The following is a 7523-nucleotide window of genomic DNA, read 5'->3' on the forward strand; positions in this document are numbered from 1 at the left end:
AGCCCACTCAGCTTTCACGGCGACTACTGCCAGGCGTGGCTCACTCCGCGATTTCGTCGCTTTGCTACAGGTAGCTAAAAGTACATCCGTTCCACACCAATTTTGGTGGCTAGTCATAAGCCGCGCGTGGCGCTGTCGCCACCTAGCGGCCATATCTGTCCTGATCGTAACAGACGCGTTTTGTTAGAGAGTGAGTCTTCTGTACCTAGTACTATTATTTATTCTGTGCTACTGCGTGTGAAAATTTGAACTAGGTAAAGCTGTAAAAAAAACGAGGAACTAAAAAATCCAATACTGGAATCCCGATATTTTGATATTGATTCTTTTACATTCCGGTATTGAAATATCGTGAAAATCTGTCCGATATTCCGGTATTAATCACAACGGGGTGTACTGAAGTCTCTCACTTTAAAAGTTGGGATAGTAAAAGATGAAAGATTTTTTTAATAACTGTGACGGTTTACCCATGTATCATGAACCTACAAACGTTTAGTCGGGTCAGGTCGGGTTTTTATTTTTTATTAGGTACATTTAGACAATTCATTTTGTCAAAGATTCGATACAATTAAGTTCAAATCATGTATTTTAACTGGTACCTAGATGTATTATTCTATGATATTCCTCTCAGTGCTTCTCTCGCACTTATTTTTGTGCGAACGCTATGTAACATCAAAATCAATCACCGATTTTTATAATGGAATGTCCTTCATTTGTATGCATTAGGTAACTCACGCAGCTGAGCCAATCAAATAATGACGAACGATTTAAAACTCGAATGTCTCAAAATAGGTTTTAACTGCCAATCCTACGAATAGTTCAAATTCTTTTTTTTGGTCTCGAATGATGGCCCGAATGCTAAGCCTGTAAAAGTAAAACCTATTGTAAAACCAAGTACCTAAGTGACTTTAGCAAAATTATGCCTAAGGGGATAAGAGCTGTATTCTACAACTTACGTTCTATCATCCTACACAACCCTAGCACCCTAATACCCTACAGCCTAGGGCTGTGGTTGTGGGAGGATGCTAGGGTAGAGATAGAAAATAAATATGGCGCTGGCGTCATTAATAAAAACCGTTGACAGTTGCCAATACCATTGTCGATGCCGACCAACACACACACACTCACATGTAGATTGCAAAAAAAAATACAGTCCTTTCTCTGAATAACCCTTTCCATAGACTTTTAGGAAAACGTCGGCCAGAAGTTCCCTCCACAAATGTATTAGGAGTAAAAATGAAATAAGTTTATAAGTATAGGTAATAACCAAAATAGTATATGGGGCATTATCTATGAAAAGGGACCTTACTCGTATTGTCGATGGCACTTACGCCGCACAGCGTCGCGCGGCATTAAATTTATATCGGAGCATTGTTAATAATGGCGTAAGCGCCATCGACCCTTTTTCATAGACAACATCACATATTGTTGTGTTCATAAGGTGGAAAGTAAACTAAGCGATTAATCGATTTTATCATAACAGTGTGTACTTAAACCTTAGAGCATTTAGTAACTGGAGACGTCATTACTGTCATTTTCTGTACGAAACAGTCTGCCGATTTTTGCGGGGGAAGGGACGTCAAATGTATTGCTATTTCTACATGATTTGTACGTAACGTACAAATAGCCATGTCAGTCCATACAAAAGTTTGCACAATTGTGCAAGTTTTTCGGCAGAGGGTTATACTCTTAAAGGTTATTAAATGCTCTATTAAGGGGCTACCCCACGCAAATGACCTTCGATCTGAATCCCTTAGTTTTCTAATGTTTTTTGTAGCTTATTATATTAACAGCAACGGCTTTAAGCAATATAGTATTCCATATTTACTTCAAAGTTCATTGTCATCGAGATATTTGGCATCAAAGTTGAACAATTTTAGGCTAAAAACTGGTTTTCTGGCCATAACTTTTGTGTTAATTAGTTTAAAATTAAAAGCCTGGACACGTTTTTCGAGACGTCAAAGACCCAAATATGTAGATTTCGTACATGTAAGATCCTTCACTGCAAACTAGATACGAAAAAAGTGTTTATTTAGACAATGTTTAAAAAAATCATAAAAAAATAAGTATTCATTTCTTTCAAAATCCGGTGGACAAAACCGGAGATAAAAGATTGAAAAACCGATAACCGTTTGTCTTATACTAATTCTATCTGCAGTGGAAAAAAAGGAGATACGATTCAAAACTTGTCAAAAATCGATAAAAACCTCGGGCAGCCCCTTAAATGCTCTAAGACTTAATTGGATGACGTCGTCTGCCTCATGCCCAACCTTTATAATTTTATGTGCCCAACCACGCACACTTGAAACTCGTTCAATTGTTTGCCGTATTCTTGCACAACACATTCCAAGTTTAATCTGATCTAACGTAGCTTACGGTCGTTGTGCATAGCGAGGTAGCTTAATGCTATATACTTACTTTACTCTTTGGAATGCATCCAACTAACTATATATATTAATTAATTTAGATCAACCTATATTATTCGTACAAATCATGCTGGAAAAGTATTTATAAAACAACTTTATGTAAAAAATTTTTTCATAAAGACAAAAGTTTTGGGTAGTTAAAAGTTAGATTCCCAAAATATTGACTAGGCTCAAAATAAAATATTTGGTTACTGACGACAGTTTCTAAAAACATATTATTTCTCAACGTACTAAACTACTAGAACACATAAACTGAAATAGATGTTACGAGTATATACTAAAGAAAAAATTACGAAGCCCTCCTCCAGTGGTGAAGGACGGATATATGACATATATCTTAGTTTATAATACTACTTTAATTACACTAATCAATAATATTTTTATCAAATATTGTTCCCAAAAAGTTGACTAGAACACATAATTATCCCCAAAATCTTCGCTGTCCAAAACACCCCAAAATATTTATTTCGTGAAGATTTTTCTGTATCTGCTTAAATAATTTTGATTTAAATGTGGGCAGAAATACCCTAAATTATTAAGGAATTCTTCCTTAGAATCTATCCCTCTAAGGATTCCATTATCAAACTTTGCTCTGTATTTTGCCGCGTTCCTCTCGCTCTGCTAAAGCGATTAACTCAACTCATGCTGAACACTTCAGAACACAAATAGAAGGAGCACAAGAACATTCCAAATTCTCAGCTCATAGTATACAGGAAATAGAATCTTTATGGAACGTAAACATTAATGTAATTACTGGAAGTTTTGGAAGCGAGTTACCTGCCTAACCTGGCACGCGATTTCAGTGCACGCGCCACTTGTAGCGAGGAATAGGCGGAATAGGACCATTGGATTATCTAAAAATGTATTATGTATGTGTGTAATGTTTATAATACTACTATGTGTAATGTATGTATGTATGTAAATGTAAATGTATATGTTTCGAATGGAATCTTTCCTGCTTTGCCTTAAGGTTGACTGGTAGAGAATGCCTCATGGCATTAAGTTCGCCTTTTGTACATTAAGTTGTTCTTTTGTGCAATAAAGTTGAAATAAATAGAGGTCATAAATCGACAGACTTTAAATAATAATTATAATGCTTATTAAATTTCGTAATAGCGACTTTTACTTCTTTTTTTTTGTGTTTTTTTTTGTTTATGAATATTATTGTAAGTTTATATATACTTAACGAAATAAAAACATAAAGCTCGTGCATAAAGCAAGTTGTTCTTTTGTGCAATAAAGTTGAAATAAATAGAGGTCATAATTGGATGACATATTAATTCAATCGACAGACTTTAAATAATAATTATAATGCTTATTAAATTTCGTATTAGCGACTTTTACTTCTTTTTTTTGTGTTTTTTTTTTGTTTATGAATATTATTGTAAGTTTATATATACTTAACGAAATAAAAACATAAAGCTCGTGTAGGTATTGGCCTTACTTTGCAGATTGGTTGCATTAATTGAAACTGTATAAGAAATTATTAGAAAAAATACATTTATTTACTTGATTAAACAGAGCGGTATACCTACATACCTACTAGCTGGTTTGTTAGTGCACACCGTTGTATGGGGACCTTGCACTTTGAGAATATGCGCTAAAACTTGGCACAGTTGATTCTTAGCTGGTCTCGAGCAGATACAGACCGGTATACATCGGGAGCCACGTCTCATTTAGTGGGGGGAGGGGGGGAGTTTCGACGCCGCCGCGCTTCACTTGGAGCAACATTTCTCTAAAACTATACCTATTAGGGCATGTGATATATCATTTTCGGATAAATTAAGGATGAGAAATCTAGTTTTGGAACAAAAACAATGCACTTTCTAACAAAAAAAAAGCATAAAGTAGAAAAGACTAAAAAACGTATTTGTGATTTTTTCATAATTACCAATTTTTTTATTTTTAGAGAAATGTTGCTCCAAGTGAAGCGCGGCGGCGTTGAACTTTCCCCCCTCCCCCCACTAAATGAGACGTGGCTCTCCATGTCGACCGGTCTGTATCTGCTCAAGACCAGCTAAGAATCAACTGTGCCAAGTTTCAGCGCATAGTCACAAAGTGCAAGGTGTCGTGCACTAACAAACCAGGTATACCTACTTTTGCTTTAATTAGCCAAGCCAAATCCTGAACTTTAATTACACCCCAAGCAAACTAGAACTTGGCACCCATATATGTAGATCTCAATTCTTTTTCCGGCGAAGTCAACAACGACGAATATCCTTAATATTGAACTTGGCTCTCATTTCACATTTATGTTTTTGATGGGATTATATATTACTGGTCATGCTTTACATGAGTACTCGGTTATGCTTTTGTTTCGCTTTTAATGGAGCCTTACATGAACGTACGGTTATTGGCAAGATGTGAACCCAAGCGTATAAACAGACCCAGGAAGGTACCACCCCGTTTCCTCTGCCCTATTTATTTTCTTATCGATGTCGTTTTTTTCTCAACCCCTGTAACGTGGAATGAAATTTTGTTTTTACTAGGGTGCAAATAAATGGATCCGTGAAACTAGTTTAGAAGAATGTTCATGTCTAAAGCAAAAGAAAGAATGCGTATTTTTCTTATTTATAATTGGATTTTTGTTATGTTACTTATCCTCTTTTTGCTTTTAAATGTAACTCTACGTTGAACTAGGTAACAACAGAAGTCTTTTTTTGTATGGAGATAAAGGAGAATTCATGTTTGTGGATGAGTGGTTGAATAGATCAACCAAAATTTAATTTTATATGACATTGAATTACACATTTTATATGCCAATTGAATTTTCCAAAAAAAAAATTTTATCAGTAGATAAATATAGAACAGTATTTTCATATTAAAATAAATGATGTAAAACCAAGAAATGTGCTGCAGTACAAAACAATTGACTGGTGTTTTATGTATTTGCTTTTATAATATGACTTTTGTGCATGCATGCAGCTTTTCACGTAAATACGACACACCGCATCCCCATACTCGTATCAAGCTTACCTAAAGCGTATCACAAACGTATTTATACCATATCCGAAACACAATGGCATAGGGAAAAAGTTGATGCAAATCTTGTTCCCTATGTACTTATATTTTATGTTCTTATCCTTTTAAAGTGAATGTGCCTTTGCAGATGGGTAACTACCTTATTTGCAAAGTATCCTCATTTTCAAAATAAGTAGGTCTTTGAAAAATTCGAAAGGTACTTACCAGAAAACAAATTGGAAAAATAGTCACAGTTGGTATCCCTTTGTTTTGACGACAAACTGGTCATAATAAAGTACATATTATATAGTGATGTACCAACTATTGATTTGGCGGACTAGCCGACTAGCCGACTAATCGGCGCTCGAATGGCCGTCGGCCAGATCATTAGTTTCATATAAATTCAGGTGAAAAGAATAGTTTTGCTCCTTTGGTTGCGCTATTCATCATAATTTAGCTTGGCTAAAAGGTGTTCTCTACAGGTTCAAAGAGCTATCACAAGAATCCTCGTTCAATTTCTGTCATCTGCGCATCGTTTTCTGTGGTCTATGACATGACAGGCGATCACGTGATGATCGTGATCGCTTGTCATGTCATAGAAAAGTAAGCTCCGGAAGCTCCGACCCGGGCACGGCCCGGTCTAACGTGAGTCATCCTTAATGGTTCCTCATGGCTCCACCATAAAAAAAAACTGAATAATAATAAAAAAAATAACTATAGAACTTGCACATGAAATTACATGAGAATCAGTTGAGATCGACCTTTAGAGGAAGACACCAGCCCATCAACATATGATAACGATCAAACGGTCAATTATATGAACAAAAGTTTTCGTATGCACCCTGAATAGGTATTTTAGTAAAATAAACATAAAACATATGGTAAATATTGACTGGTGATTTCTTTTTTTTCTGTTTTTCTTTCACTGATAAAGTGCCGAGTGCCGACTAATCGGCCATTATAGCCGACTAGTCGCCGACTAATCGCCAGCTACAAATGTGGCCTGATAGTCGGCTTTCCCGACTAGTCGGCGACTAGTCGGTACATCCCTAATACTATAATTATCATTTCATTAGTATTTTCGTTTGGCAATATTTTATTTCCCATTTCATTTAAATTTTTCTTACTTCTTATTAGAAAAAAACTCATGGAATATCACTTGATTTTAATATCCATTTCATAAGTATTTGAATTGGCAAAACTACAAGTTGTAGTAGTAAATATAGTTACCTATATTTACTACTCCGTTCATTTGTTCCACGTATTATATTATAATATTTATAATCTGTACACGTACATAGGTAATTTATAAACTCACTCATATCTAGGGCAGGGTGGTCCCAGCTTTTTTGCCACGGCTCATGGGAACCTGAGGTCAGCATGGCAACTGATTGTGATTATACATAGGTACTATTTATAGATTACGTCAGAAACGAACTGCTACTTGAAAGATGACTAGATATACATGTCGAATACCGATGGTCCTAAAAGCGGTGGGCGCGTGGGGTAGTATCTCGATGTATTACTTCACAGCTAAACCAGTATGCTACCATGCTACCAGTGCATGAAATAAACCTTAGGACTCGTTAACCATACTAGTGCCTACTATACTTCAGTACTAAATGTTTAAAAGAACTAATTGCTATTTTTAACTCAAGGGAGCGATATGAAAGTAAATAGAAACCGTTTAAATCTTTATTCAAGTCAAACTAGGCCGGCTCCAACCCTACGCCTCTAACATGAGAAGATTTAGCCCTATATGGGACCGGCAACAAACTCAGAGGGACAAATCTTTTCAAAACAAGTTAAAACAACACATAACACATCATTTCTTTATTTCACAAAAGTAAGCTTCTAATGAAACATAAGAAATCAAAATAACACTTGAAATAAAACACTTAGCTAAATGGTTAAACAACGCGGGATTCTATAAGCTATCAGAATAATCCTTTTAGGTATAAGCCTTCAGGAACGTAGCGAGTTAGGCACGAGGTTGGCTAACGAGTATGTCCGATCTCTAGCGCGGTCCGATCAAGAAGAACTACCAGCGGCGGAGCCTCTCCGCTCCCGCCTCAGTCAAGTTGGCAAACCTGCTCGACCAGTCTACCAACATACCGACAAAAACGCCAACTCGTGCCT

Source organism: Cydia splendana, chromosome 8, assembly GCF_910591565.1.
Source record: "Cydia splendana chromosome 8, ilCydSple1.2, whole genome shotgun sequence".
NCBI lineage: Eukaryota > Metazoa > Arthropoda > Insecta > Lepidoptera > Tortricidae > Cydia > Cydia splendana.